General features: G+C 38.6%; 1 protein-coding gene across 3 annotated transcripts in view; it reads left to right on the top strand.

Annotated features, from left to right (window-relative positions):
- Positions 1-15,945, top strand: part of LOC137483791 (ubiquitin-conjugating enzyme E2 E2) — a 202,233-nt gene that overhangs the window by 102,339 nt on the left and 83,949 nt on the right. The window lies entirely within an intron of this gene.

Below are 15,945 nucleotides of genomic sequence, written 5' to 3'. Positions count from 1 at the left end.
GCCCATGTGGGATACTGAGTTCTGTAGTATCATCTTCTGTGGCAGTTCCCTTATTTCTTTACAGCCACAGCACCGATGAATATGTCACATCTAATGATCTGCAGTACTCCAGGCTCTTTTCCCCCTGGAATAATCTGACAGGTGATCTTCTCATACATGTCCTGCAGTTTAAATTAAGAATTGTTCCTCAAACCATGCTATACGTATATATTTCAAGGCTGGTGTTAACAAATGCCCATAGCTTGCCGTTTGTTTTAAGGGATACCAACCTGCTATAAGATATTGCTGAGCAACAGTGAGTAATTACAATATTTGTCTGAGATATGAATGACTGGATTAAACAGATACTACATTTATATTCAACTAGGATAACAGTGAGATTGATATATTGTTCCTCACTTGCATAATAAAGTATGTACTATAACACTTAAAAATGTTCTCTAATTGCTTTGGTTCTTTGTTGATGTATAAATGGCATATTTGTATGCATCTGTGTAAGTGCCTTGTAGAATTTAACAAGTTGAAGAAACATGTGACTAAATTAGTAACATTAATCTTTTCATGGAAAAAATCTGTCTGCTCTGTGGAGGTAGAATTGTTGATTTTTATTGCTATAAGAGGAGAAGTTGTTAGGTAAGTGTCCCTTGGTCTGTAGCTTCACTGGATAAGTATTGTCTGAATATTAATCTGCCAGGTTGTGCTTGTCTCATGTTGAGAAAAATGGCAGCATTCTTGCTGTGAGCACTGGGTTTGAGCTGCTTGGGTCTAGCTGATGGCTTTTTCTTAACTATGGGCAAGTGCCGCAAACCTGCTGCTGTGCTCTCTCTGAAGCCCCCTGGCTTCGCCTGCCCGGCAGAGGCATGGTCAGCAGTGAGGACACTCCCCTGTGTCTCGTGGCAGATTCGGGGAGTGGCTAAGACAGAGCTCTTCGCTGTCTGCCTTGTATGGAGGAGAGGCGGCGTCCGAGAAGGTAATGAGGGAGTCGACTCACGGCCGGGGAAAAGTCTCAGGTTTATTGTAAGCTCCGAGGAGCTCTGAATGTCACAGCGGCCAAAAGTGGCCACGTGGCTTTCGTAATCACCTTAAGTACCAGGGCGGAGACAAGGGGGAAGGACGCCCACCGCCCAATGGGGGAATTCGGGGGTGTGGAAGGCAGAAGGACAGACAGAAACACATGCCAGTGGGGGAAGTTCAAGGGAGGGACCCCTGGCCTTTGTCCACTCACTCGATGCCCAAGGTGGAAGATTTTGGGGGGGTGGGATTAGGAGCTGCATGATGGACAAGGCACCAGGGAGGGGTGGCATTGGAGGAGGGGCAGGAGAGCTCAGGGTGGAACCATTGGGAGAAAATGGGGGGTGAAGGGGCAAACAATCACAGAACTGTTACAAAGATATAAAAACACAATACAACAGGCAAGGAGCAAAAAATGTTTCCTGCTCTCTTATGCTTTCATAAAGACAAGGGGGAAGAGATCTGGGAGCTTTTTCCTATTTGAGCAACTACCATGAAGACTGGGGAGAGGGAAGGTGGTTCTCTCCATCTTGGGCAGCTTTGTGTCCTTGTGTTAGAAAGATGCTGCAGATGTTGAGAGTGGTTCCTCCTAAAATTGCATTTTGCTGTGGGAATTTCAGTCCTGGAATAATGACATCATTGGCATCACAAGACCAAGCAATGTACATATCCCCACTAAGCTACTTAGATTATTTTGAGGATAAGGACACTAGCAGCTGTCACCTTTTAAAGGTACTTCTGAAGGTGTGGAAGGGGATTGGAAATGCTTTCTTGGATCTGTGGATCACAAAGGTAAAAGATGTGGCAAGGGGAGTCAGGGTTAATTAAGGCAGTTCTGAAAACCAGCAATTGCTTATGGCTCTCTTAATCATGCAAGAGCTGCTGTGAGACTCCTGATGTTTAAGGCAGGGAGAGTGGCCAAGGATGCCTTTGTATCTGATAGAGCAATAGTCTGTTCTTCTTAGAAAAAGCAGGCTTCTTAAAGCAGTTAATCTGCAAAGGAAATCATGGAAAAGCCATTTTAGTAATTGAAACTTATCTCCAGCTATAGGTAATAGGGGTTTTTGAATTTAATCTCCTGGCTCATGGAAGGCCCCCTGCTTGTGCTCTAGTTGGATTCTCTAAACATTGACCTTTGGAATTAGCATCCAGAAAGCTGGAGTCTTGGACTCCTTGTAGATTTGTGTAAATGTAAACACATGGAATGCAGCTTCCCTGTAAATGAGGGACAAAACCATATTTGTCATTTAGACAAAAAATAGTCCTAAACTTGACCTTTAAGATGAAGCTTGTAGTGTTTATACTCTGACATGCAGGGAATGCAACCACTCAAAAATGTTTGATGCAGAAGTTCATACAGTGGGAAATCTCATTGGTAATCTGTAATTTCCCACTCAAACAAAAAATGTTAGTTGGAGAAGAGTTTGGGAAGACAGAGAGGGAGAAGCTTGAAATGCAAGTTTTCAGATTCTTTAATTTTCTTTTTATTTCCTTTTATTTTATTTTTTTTAAATTTTCAAACATTTTCAAAATTGCCCTCATGAATTTGTAAGAAAAGCAAAAAAAGGTAGGAGTATGTGTATAAAAGAGTAAAAAGAAGAACTGGTATTATTTTCATCCCTTAACAGGGAGAAATGCATCCAGATGCAGGAAGGCCTCGTGCAGTTTCCTGTATGGCCTGAGTAAGCTTGAATCTGCACTTTCATTTTCCTGTGAAGATGTCTGGGGGAATCCTGTGCTGTGGCATATTCCAGGGAGGTGCACTCTGGCTGTGTCCTTGGGGAACCACTTGGATTTGTATAAATAATCACTCCTTGATTGGAGCAGGAGGTGGAGCTTGAGCATTTCAGGGCTGTGCTTGTGTGAATTGGCTTGGGGGGCAGAAGAACAGTTCTCTATCAGACATCATGAACTTTATTACCTAAAAGAATATTTCTATTTCCACACAGGGAGCACAAGAAGAAGATTCCTTGGTGTCAGATTAAAAGTGAATACAGATATCATTTAATCTTTCATGGAAAATTTAAGACAATTCATAGAACCTCTCTCCAAATCCTTGTCACAGCACTCTGTTGATAAAGAGAGAAAGTAGAAATTCTCAAATAATACATACAAAACATGTAAAATATTTTATTAGCCTTTTAGCACATTATGTTAATCTCCCGATAGCTAATATTATGAGCAAGTCTATGTCTGGAGAGAGAAATAGCAAAGATCTTAGGAATGGAAATAATGTCTTTTTAACTTCCCAAAGAGGATTCAAAGAGCTACCTGATTGTTGTGAAAACTACTGCTCTTAGTGAGCATATTAAATCAGTAGAGCATTAATCTGATTATTTGTAATATGTTGTCCCTTAAGAATGTATTTTAAAATGTAGAAAGCTCAATTAAATATATAAAATAAAGCCATGAAAATGAACAGCATCTTTAAATAATTAAATTTAAAGTAAAAATTAAATATTAAAATTAAATATTCCACCACATCTGATAGTAATATTTAGTATTGATAGATACATCATGTTCCACACTGAATCAGTAAAGTGTTAGAATAGCATTTAAATTATAAAATTGAGTGCTTTCTTTATCAGCTTTATTATAACATATATTAAGAAACTGTTCTCAATTATTTCTCAGACATTTCAAGTAATGAGTTTTATCTTGTTGGGGTAAAAAAGGAATAAATACTGCAGAAGGAAGTCTTGGTTAACAGGAAGTCTCCAAAGTCCAAGTCCTCTAAAGCTACAGATATTTAAATGCTTCTAAAAGCTTCAGATTATTAATTGTTCTGGTATCAGCTTCCTTTCTGTACAGTTATGTGTCACCTTTTCTATTTCTTCTTTCCTGAACAAAACCTAATTTTAATGTACCTTCTCCTGTCTGCCTCTTGGTGTCCACAAGCTGGTGGTTAATGGCCTAGAACCTTTGTCATTCCTTTAATAACAGAAAGATTTTCAAAGTCAGCAGTGGAAGGGGAGAAAATGGAAGTGCAAGTCCTAGGGGTTAATTGCTGCTTTGTTCCCCTTCTACAAATTTTCTCCAAAACCAGGCTTAGCTTTGTCTAATATTTTCATAGTGAGAGTAGAAATTTTTTTCAAGACACCTGTGTTTCAATAGATAGAGATGCCTAAAACTTAAGTTGGATATAAATGTAATCCTAGCGTAACAATACTGATTTCGCTTGACTTAATCAGAGACTTAGCTGGGCTTTGTGGTTTCACAGAAGGCTGTTTGTTAACCACATTGTGTGGGCTTCAGCACTGCAGCTTGTCGGCAGCTCGCTTCATCTGTTCCTGGAGCAGAGGGGCTTAAAACAGCACTTGAAGGACAACGTGCTAAAAAATTAGCATTCAGCAGTTTTGCAAAGACACAGCGTGAGCGTAGCAAGGTCAGGGGCATAAGCAAAGTGGGATTTCCAGTTGCCATTTCATGAATTAAAACATCAGGTTTACTCACGGTCAGTTTTGCTTATGTGACTAAATGAAAAACATCAACAGCTTCACATGTGATTAGTATTAAATACTGTTGTTACATGTTTCATCATGATAGATGCCCCCAAATTCAAAGTATAGCCTGAAACCATCTTTTAGTCCCCTGAAATTCATGTGGGTTTAAGGGATTCTCTGACAGTTCCAAGCCTCAACCCTAATTTCTTGTTTCTGTTATTTGAACCAAGCCCTTATGAGTATTTTACAGTATTTTTCTGGTGTTTTGTGGTTGTTATTTAAGCTTTACTGAAATACTTAACCATATTTATTACTGCATGTGTTGTAAGTAATGCATCAGTTGTGAGACGTATCTGTCACACAAAATGTGTGTCCAACTCATGGAGATTGGAGTCCTAATTTAGCAAAAATTGCCCATATAACATTTCAGAGGTCAGAGATACTTCTGATTTTGACTTTAACCCAAAATCAATCAAATTACTACTCTCCAGCAGGGAATGAAATTAGAATTAATTAATCATGTTGGGTCCTGCTTCGTGGGCATTTTCTTTAGTCTCCTACTGTGCCCTCTGAAAGAAAGTGCTAGGATCCTGTGGTAGGCAAATATGGAAGATAAATCAACATAGTAGGAGCTAATAATGGGCTTAAACACAGAATGATCAGGTTTACAAGCCAGAACATTAGCTACCTTCTTCATTTGAGGCTGTCTTGCAAATACTTGTATCCACCTGGAGCCTGTGATTTATCTTTGTTGTCTGGTGCTGCACAACTCACTGTTGCACATATTCTCCCACTGTGATCATACTTACCCAGAGATTTCTTCAGCAGCACGGCATGGATAAGGACACAGCAGAAACTGGGGCTGAAGGGGATGAGGAATGCTCCCTCTGAAGGTGTAACCAAGGCATGATTTTTCCTAAATCTGTACAGGAGGTATCTGGTTCAGATATGAACTTTCTTGTTGAAAAACTCTGGGTGGTCCACATGAAGGGTGTAAAAGAGAGTGCAGAGTGTGTGTAGTTGCTGTAAAGAGCTTCAGACTGTTGTAGGATTTGGTTTAGATTTGGGAGTATTTTGTTTGAAGTAGTTTTGTATTTAATACTTATTATATGCTTCACTTCTGCATTTTATCTGCCTTTCATTAATGAGAGTGGTTTCTTTACAAGTACATGCCAGGCTAAAAGAAGGATGTGAGAGAATTTGGCCATGTGCAGGAGAAGTGACAGATCCTGACTAAGTGTCAGAAGGTTTTGGCTGTGTTGGACCAAAGTGTCTTTTCAGAAAGCACCAATTCTCCTCTCAGTGTTTGAGATAGACTGGGTGCCACAAAACACTGCTAATGTCCTATATATCAATATAGCAAAGATTTTTACATGTGTAAAATAGAAGTGCACATACTTAATGTGGTTATTTTTTAAGAATTGAAAAAATACCTACAGTATAATGAAAAAGTTTCATGATGGGAGAGGGGACTGAAAATCCCACAAAGTACTTTAAAATCAGAAGTATTGCAACTTGTCTCTGCATTTATCAGGAATTACTGTTCTTTCCTTCAAGACTCGCCACAGTATAGCCCCCACAATTTATTTTGTGAAGTATCAGCTGATTTGAAGCAACCAGTAAGATACATTTTTAGATCATTATATAATGTAAAATCAAATTCTTGCCACATTTGCCAAGAATCAAGAGCTGTGCAGCTGCCTGTTGAAGGAGCAGGTAGGTACTCAGTGGGAAAGGCTGGAAGAGGTGGTGGACTCCCCAGAGACAGACAAGGATTATGTGAGTGTGTGCATCTTCTTGGCAGCTGGACAATACTAAATAAAGAAAAAGCAAAACCAACAATAAAGATGGAATTATATTTGTAGAACCTAGAGTGGTTTGGGTTGGAAGGGGCCTTAAAGATTGTCTATTTTCCCCTGCCATGAACAGAGACCCCTTCCACTAGACATGGTGGAAAGCCCCTTTTGACCTGGCTGGGAACACTTCTGGAGCTGAAGTATCCACAGTTTCTCTGGGCAGCCTATTCCAGTGTCTCACCACACTCACAGTAAACAATTTCCTCCTAATATGTAATCTAAATCTACCTTCTTCTCAAAGCCATTCCCCCTTGTCTTACTACCCCCTGCCCTTGTGAAAAGTACATCTCCAGCTCTCTTTTAGCCCCTTTATGTACTGGAAAGTGCTCTAAGGTCTCCCAAGAGCCTTCACTTCTCTAATCTGAACAACCCCGCCTCTCACAGTCTGTCCTCATAGGAGAAGTGCTCCAGGTCCTCCTCTGGACTTGCTCCCTATGGAGGTCACAGTGCTCTCTTGAAGCCTATGACAAATCTCAATTTATATCTTTTGTGTGATGGTCAGTGTAAGCCATTGTACAGATGAGGGGATATATTCAAAACTGTAGCTGCAATTATAACTGGAGTCCATGGCTCCTGAGGGCATCCTGCTCAGAGTCAGCGAAAAATAACAGAAGTGTAACAGTTTGTAAAAGATCAGTTACCAAGACAGGTTTGCACAGACAGGATAGAGTGGTGTAAACTTTTTCACATAACTGAAGTAATTTATTACAGAATTTTTACCAAAGCTATAGATAACAATGTTCATATACTCCAAGGATATCCACCCACCTTTCTCTCTCCCTAGTAGTATTTATGAATGTAGAAAGAACAAAGTAAAGAGAGGATAATTCCCAGAGAGATACCAAATTTTAAGAGAAATTAATGAAGAGACACAACATGCAGTTCGTGTTTTGATGCAGCATCTACCAGGGGGCTTACAGGCTCTGTTGTATATTAGCTGAAGAAATTGTTTAGCTGTGTATAACGCTTTCTAAGGACTTGTATAACACTCATTTCAAAGGAGTTGTAATTATAGCAATGTCTTCTGAGAGGATATCTTTTCCTCAAAGACAAGCCCTTATTCAGGTGGTAAATGTAATAAAAATGTGGTAAATATAATAAAATCACAGCATTGCCACTCAGGTCATACTCTTAGGCATGTGTTAAGCAATTTTTTTCTGTTATAATTTTTCATATTGCATCTTGAAAGATTTTTCCTGTAATTTATAGCTATACAAATGAGAAAATGGATGAGGATAAGGACCTGAATAAATCAAACCAAGAGATCTTAGTAACATCTAGAAATCAGAAAGCCTTCTTATCACAGCTATCCCTTAAAAAAAACTTCTGTAAGAAAACATCTCTCTGAATGAGGACTTCACTTTCTTAAAAAATAGAAATAAAAACCTGAGAAAAACAGAGACACCCCAATTCCAGAACAGTGCACACAAAACCAAAGCACTTCTTTCAGTAGGTATAACCTTCTCTACATTTTGTCACATATCAGATTAAATCATCCCTTTGATCCCCACTTTGGAACTTTCCTTGCTGCCAGCCTGAGTAAGCCTGAGAAGGGCAGAGCCAACTCCCTTGGATTTGCTATGCCATTTGAACCCTGCAGTTTTTTGAAAGAATATAATTTTCTTCTCATTGCTGTGTTTCTCTGGCTTTGTTAAGTGTGAGAAATTAATGTAGATTTTGGAAGAGTTCCATCAACTCTGAAACAGCCAGTAAGGAAAGAGTCCAAGAAGGCTCAAAATTCCAGCAGCAGTAACTAATTTACCCCATTATTTAGGATTTATTTTGTCGTTTTCAGCTTTCTGTATTACTTACACTGCCTTTAACTGCTTATGTGTGTTTGAGGTTCTGAAGCTCACTTTCAGGAGTTCTGTACTCCAAAGATTTCACACTGGCTGCCCTGACAGGGGAGTTTAAGCAAACTGAAATGAGTTAAAAGGTGGGGTGGAATGGCACACATCCTGAGAGTACAAGATTAGGCAAGAAGAGATATGGGATAGATTTTTCTTTTCTTAAGCTTGTTGGTTACATGACCCTAGAGAAGTCAAAGGACCTTGTACTGCTTTGGTTGCTCTCTGCATAATGGTAAGGCATCTCTCAGAAAGCATGGGATCCTTGGATAAAAAATTTTAGACAGCATTGCTTTATGAAGAATGTAAGAGACACTTATCCTTGTTATCCTTGCTGTTCCAGCTGTGCTTTTGGTGATTAGTCCAGCACTTGGATTTTATTGTTTGCCGACTCTCTTCTATTTTTAATTCTTATTATATTGTTAAAGATTTTTAAATACTTTCTTTTCCCCATCCCATTTTAGCCTTCATCCTCAGCACAGGAAATTTTATTTCATACAGCTCTTATCTATTTTGCTTGAAGGAAAATTAGATATTATTTTGTTTTAGGCAGTGACTATTTTGACACCTCTGTCTTGCAGTTATTTCTCAAATGACAGAGTAACACTTTCTGTAGACGCACACAACATATTATAAAGGAAAACATGAAAGACTATGGTTATTTCATTACCATTAGATTTTTTCATTATAGGTGTTACTTGCTCTCCTACTGTTATATTGACCCACTGAAAAATTGATAAAAAGATGGTGTTAAATTACCCTACTGTACATTCAGTTTGAGTTCGCTCTGTGCCATTTATGAACACTAAAAGCTACTTTACTATGCAAAAATAATATGGTTCTTGAATGGTTTTCAAGCAAAGAATACCTATAAAATTTACTTCAAATGCTTAAGTAAAAAAATTACACACAACCTCAGAAGAATTCATTTTAATTTTCAAATAGAGCGTGGTTAAAGATAGAAAAATTAAATGCATTGAGAGTTCCAAACTTTTTTAAAATAGTCTCCTTTTTTTTATATATGGGGGTTTGTGCTTTTTTTCCCCTTTAAATCTGGAACACTTTGTTTTAATCAAGAGATCAATTACTGTGCTGAAAATGCAGCTTGGCATATTAGCCAGCTTGAAGAGAATGGAAACTTAAACTGTCTTCTCTCCCACCACCAGCCAGATGTTCAGACCTTCACCTTTTGATCCCCTGGGCCAGGGTTCAGGAATTCTGAGCTCTCTGCCAAAGCTACACTGCAGTGTACTGACTCTGTAGTAGTAATTTATATGTACTGTCAGTAGGGCTATGGCTGTCTTTAGACCCTTCTGTTGATACTCTGACATTTATTTTTAAAAATTTTAATAGGAATTAATGTCTTAATGAGGATGCTACCTCTTATTTACATGGAAAGATACTTCTCCGAAAGTCTCATTTATGTAACATTATATCAAAGCATAATAGTTCTAAAATACGAGAAAGAAAATCGTCTCAAGTTTTTTCTTTACTATGTAATATTTCTCCATCCCCTCGCATATTTCAATGCACACTCACTGCAAGGGGTTCTTGCTCCACAAATTTAAAGACAATAGAGCAAATCATTCCTTGGGCTGTCCCCTTCTTTTCTCCATCGCCAAAGTGGGAGAGACCAGTTCAAGTACAGTCCTGTGGAGGTGCCTGAGATTTGGATCTCTCTGCCAGCCCCGGGCTGGGGGTGCCTTGAGCAGGATGCATAAATTAACTTTGTAGATGTACAGCATATGTTGGAGGACTTGCTTATTTATATAAAAGCATATGCTGAGTGCCTTGCTGAAGAAATATCTACCATGAGAAAAAGGATCCAGGATCCCAGTGTCAGTGTGCTCTGTGCCCACTTTGCTCCTTCTGAGACACAGTTACATCGAAGAATAGAATTACTTTTATAAAACTGACAAAATTAGAATGGTGGAGGATTTAATTAAATGAGATAACTCTGAAAAGTGCTACTTCATCTCTTCAGCAAAATGTAATATGTGAGTTATTTGACTCTGTGGTTCCAGGGTAGCCTGTGTAGATTTTATGTCAACTCTGACTTATACTAGCAGTGTTCTTAGTATGTTCCTAGTTTTATGGGCAAGAAACAGTAACTTGCAGGTCATTGCAACGTATATGTAAAACAGGAGACAGAAAGAGTCATACTGGAGAACTGTGATCCAATTCAACTACACTACAGCAGTTAATGCCACTGCAGCTTTTGGTGTATCCTTAAACTCCCTGTTATCTGTATCCACTGACATCTTTCATCCCATTGACATTGCAGTTAGAAAAAGTTCAGGGTTTAATGTGTACGAGTTGCATGGTTGAGAATAAAGGTCTTCTGCAGCCCTGCTGGCTCTGCCCAGGGTAGTTTTCTGGAATACCTGGTTTCAGGTGTGCATGCAATGCCAAGCTGGAGAGCAGTTTGCTTAGCAGTTGCATAATATTGAGAGCTTGGGAGTAATTAAAAGGTGAAGAGGAAAGGATGGTGTTACAAGTTACATTAACCTCTAACCATGTTTCTTGCAAAAGGATTTATGCACGGTTAAGAGGTACCATTTGCCATGTGTTAACGTTTCTCCACTTTTCTTTGATACCTGTCAAATTTCTTTATTTTTACAGTTTTTGTCTATATTTTCCTTAGGAGACCAGATGTCTTTGAAAGTGTGAGAAACACTGTTAAGTGTGTCATGAAGGGACTGAAGGGAGAACCTAAAGCAGTTATATTTCATCAAAATGCTTTCATATATTATTTCTATAAGCCTTTGAATCAGTGCTGTTTCAAGTACTGTAATTGAATTATAGAAATAAAACTCTCATGGGTTCAATATTTTTGTAAACATTAATATATAATAGGAGAAATAGGATTAAATTTGTTTCTCTAAGTAGAAAAATGCAGTGTTGAAGAGGTTGGTGAAGCCACTGAAACCAAATATATTTTATGGTATGTGATATAAAATTAAAATATTCCTGAAAGAAAATGTTTATCAGTTGTAGAACAACATTATTTATATTTATAGGTTTTTAATCTTACTATTCAAATGTTTTGCCTTCCAAGTTTAAATTATTTTAACTTTCTCTTCTAGAATTTTAAAACTATAATGAAGTTTATTATTTTCAGAGAAAATATCTGAATAGCATATTAAAACTGAAACATTCAGTGTTCTCTTGGCTGACACTTGAATTAAGAATCATATTCTTTATTACTACATAGTGGAGCAATTTTAATTGCTCCCTTGAACATTACAATACTTCCAACCATGAAAAACAGTATAATAGCCATGAGAGTAAGCCTGTGTAATTTCAGTCACCTTTCTCATTTGACAGTGAAAATCATATGTTTAAAGAGAGAAGCTGCAGTCATGTAAAAATAATTTTTGAAAGCTACTGCTGACATGGTAGGGAATGGAAGTAAACGAATTCCGATGAGAAATATGATCTACTTTGTCCTGCAGAAAGAGAAAAATCCTAAGCGAAAACTTAATGAGGAAATCTTCCAAAAAACTTTCAAAAGCTATCCTTTAAATATCATAGAGTGCATTAGTTGCACCAAATACTAGAATATATTCAATACAAAAGGCAGAGTGTTTCTAAGAAAATCATCTACATGACAATTAAACGATGCTTTGTGTTCTGGTTAAGAATGTTACAGGACAAAAGTACCCAACAAAACTGAGAAAGGCATGATTCAGAATGCCTTGTACTGAACACGAAAGAATCTGATGAGCTTCAGTGAGCCTTAGATCAGCCTGCTAGGAAAACCACTTGAAAATATGGACAAACTATTTAGGCAAAAGTCAGTCCATTTCTTTCCTTTGCTAAAGTACCTTAATGGATGAATTTATTCACTGTTACGCTAGTAAGGAAAAAAATCCACAGAAATTTCATAAGGGTTTTGTGGGATTTTTTATCTTTTTAAAACTGAAAATTATTTTCAAGTCTTGAAATTAGTATGGAAATTCATCTCCCTTTCAGTAAAAAAATCTCATCTAAATTTTTGTTTATCTGGTGCCTTCAGTTCCAGATAAGGTACTTTTAGGAGAACATCAACATTTCTGATTCTCAAATCAGCCTTCATACCTTTAGGGTAAGGTGCATGCATTGCTCATCTCTCTGTGAATATATATATATATATATATAAGGGTTGTTTAAGCAGCTTGGTAAGGAGTTTTTTATGTCCTTCTGGGATGAAATAGAACTGTTGTTTGGGAATAGCTTTGAGTTCCACTTACTCCTCTGGCTGGCCCATGGTGCCGCAGACTGGTGGCTGCCCTAGTGCCATGCACTGGTTTTGTCAAAATGGTACTTTGTTATACTGTGTTTTTATATTTCTGTAACAGTTCTGTAATGGTTTGCCCCTTCACCCCCCATTTTCTCCCAGTGGTTCCACCCCCAGCTTTCCTGCCTTTCCCTCAATGCCAATCTCCCTGAAAATGCTCAGTCATTCCCCCGTCCCCTCCCTGGTACCTTGTCCATCACTCAGCTCCTCATCCCACTCTCCCAGAATCTTCCACCTTGGGCGTCGAGTGAGTGACGAGGGCCAGAGGTCCCTCCCTTGAACTTCCCCCATTGGATTGTGTGTCTGTCTGTCCTTCCGCCTTCCACTCCCCCAAATCCCCCCATTGGTCAATGGGAGTCCCTTCCCCCTGGTTACCGCCCCGGTACTTCAGATGATTGCGAAAGCCTCAGGGGCAGTTTCGGCTGTTGGATATAATGGCATTTGGGGCTCCTCAGAGCATGGATTAAACCTGAGACTGTTTCCCCGGCCTTGAGTCAGCTCCCTTATTGCCTCCTCGGACGCCGCCTTTCCTCCATACAAGGCAGACAGCGCAGCGCTCTGTCTTAGCTGCTCCCCAAATCTCCTCAAGAAACAGGGGAGTGTCCCCTGCTGCTGACCATGCCTCTGCTGGGCAGGTGAAGCCGAGGAGCTTCAAGAGTAGGCATGGCGGCAGTACTTTGCATCCAAAGTCTGTTGTGTAGTGCTCTCTCTCCTGCTAATCTGTGTGGAAGAGCAGCAGTAAAATTGATGCATAAGATCATGAGTTTACAAGACTCATTAACGTGACTGAAATTCTAATCATCATGTTCTCAGTATAGGCATATGGAACACTAACCTTTAGATGCAAATCAGAAGAATATTTTTCTAAAAGGACCTTTCTATAGTGTGATATCCTCAACAACTTTATCTGAAATGACAAACAGAGAGGCCTTTCAAACAGTGTGCCTAAATAGAACTCTTAATCATATTGCATTTCCTCCCTCACCTGCTGTGTGACATTGCTCACAGATTTTCTGTGTAATTACTGACCTTTGACTAGCAGTGGAAAAAAACATCTCACTGCTGTGTCTGGCCATTCTTCCTCTCTCTCATTTTGAGTTCTTGTTTACCAGTTCTTAGGGCAACATTCATGTTATTTACCATTGTCACAGCTGAGTGATTTAGATCACTTAAAGAATCACCATTAAAGGTAATAGTAAAAGAGGTTTTAATATGATGTTGTAGAAGTGCAGCTTAGCAAGGTTTGATGGGAAAGCTTACTCTCATGCATGGATGAAACATACAAAGGAAAAGTGAGTTAGAATTGAGCTAGCATTATTTGCACAGAGACCAGAGATGCAAAAGGGTAAGGGAAACCCTTTCAAAAAATCACAGGGTTCAGAATATGCCCCCTGACTTTCTAAACTCCCACTGGAGTTTGGGTGCACCTACTTCCAGTAGTAGTCTTAGATTTGGACAACAATTTATATCTAATGGAATTTTAACTACATGTGTTCCATTAGTATTAATTCAGCATGCTATTAGTCACTTATCAAGGATCTCTTGGAATAAAATTACTTACTGCTTTGGGTAAGGAAGGATCTCTTAGTCTCAGAAGAAAGGAATCCCACACCTTGAGAGGTGTCCCAGCTCAAGAGGAGAGTCACCCGGCATGCAGTCCGGTTGCAATGTAGAGGAGAACTCCAGTTAGACTTACCCAGAGATGTGTGGTACTTCAGTGTGCTCTTTATTTGTTCCTTGACAAATGAATCTTGGAAAAGCCACACACTATTCATGTGTTGATGGCACAGTGGGTGCTCAAAGCTCGTATGGATGTTTGCTGTCTCATCTGTTTCTCTGTGGGTGTCCTAGAGGAGTTCTTGGCCTGGCTATGGCTCAAACATTTACCTCCTTTGGAGCCTGTACCAAAGTACTGCTGGTTTGGTTAAGAGGTTACACTCTGAAATAATTCCCTGGCTCAGTGACCAGTTTGAAGTTAGGTTCTTTTTACTGATCTAGCAAGTGTAAATGCTGCATACAATAGTTTCACTGCAATAATAGGTCTTAAAATCCCCTTCATTAATTTCAAGTTACCTAAAAAGATCAGGCCCCAAGTTTCATCTCTCTTCCTATTGTATCAAACTTTACAATTGTTTGTACAATACATTCTCAATCAGAACACAGAATCCAGTTTGTTACTTTTAGAAGATTTAGTTACCAATTTTAGAGCCAAACTCCATTTTCTTGTTGTGAGCCTGTTCTATTGATCCATTTCTCCCCAGAGGAAAATGGGGTCAATACATTAAATTATAACTATGAAATAAAAGGATACATGAGAATCTTATGCTGTTGCTCTCTGGTTTTCACTTTTTTAGATTCATACCTCCTGTTAATCACAGCCTCTCCTTTCTACCATTTGCCTTTACCACAGGATTGATCTCACGCTTGGTCCTCCAGAAAGAGATCTTCTCATGACTGGAAAAATTTGCCACTTGCTCTGGGCACTTATTCCAATGAACTATCAGTTTCACTTCTAAAAATATTTCTGATTTTAATTCATCTGGCTTCAGTTTTCACATACATATTGCACTTTGATTTGCTAAATAAGTTACGTTTAGACTCCAGTATTCAGCAGTTTTTCTTTCACAGCTTTCCAGTTCTTGACTCTAAGTTTCTTTTCCTTATAGCTCTGCAGATTTTTTTGTAAATGCACTGGAGTATGCTGGGAATGCTTAGTGATTCCCATTGGATTTTCATGAGCTTTGGGGTCCTCTCTTAATGTTACTGCATGTTATGGACAGGCCCTGCTATTACTCTAAACATTTTACTTTTCACCAGTCTTTGAGGCATTCTGTGTTTTTATCAGGAATCACCTTTCAGCTTGGTAGTGAAAGTTATTGAGTAGTGTTTATTCTAGAACTGGTTTGTGGAAGAGAGTATTGGAACCACCTATTTAAATCATGAATATATATTCCTCACTCATGGCCATTATGTGAAAGCAAAAACTTTGGTGGAAATTTTGGGACGTTGTTAAATTAACAACTGAAACAGAAATTTGCCCAGATGTAGGACCCATAAGTTTAGCCAATTCATTCCAATGTTCTGTTTCAGTGCACTTCCACATAATTTCCATCTCAAGCTTGTCTACTGATGATCTAGAAACTGTTTAGTGCCTTTTGGGGGAATAAATATCTTTTTCTCATAAATTATTAGGAATTCTTTATTTATTCTGGTTTTATATACTGATAAAAGTTCTCAACAGAATTTGCAGAAATTCTTTAAATGAAACTGTATCCAATAGTGATTTGAGTATATACATTTTAGAACGGTTTCTGCAGGTATTAACTAGTTAAACCAATAATAAGGCAGAGTACTTCAATGGGCTGTTAAGGTTTGAAACAAATTTCTGCTACATACAGAGCATTTTCATTATCAATACTGTGGTGCAGTCCTTCAGCCATCTGAATCCTATATAATAAATCACAGAGGGAGAAGTAAACTGATGATGTGAAAATACTAATGGCACGTGG

Source organism: Anomalospiza imberbis, chromosome 1 (genome assembly GCF_031753505.1).
Source record: "Anomalospiza imberbis isolate Cuckoo-Finch-1a 21T00152 chromosome 1, ASM3175350v1, whole genome shotgun sequence".
Taxonomy (NCBI): Eukaryota; Metazoa; Chordata; class Aves; order Passeriformes; family Viduidae; genus Anomalospiza; species Anomalospiza imberbis.
This window is presented reverse-complemented; position numbering and strand designations above follow the sequence as displayed.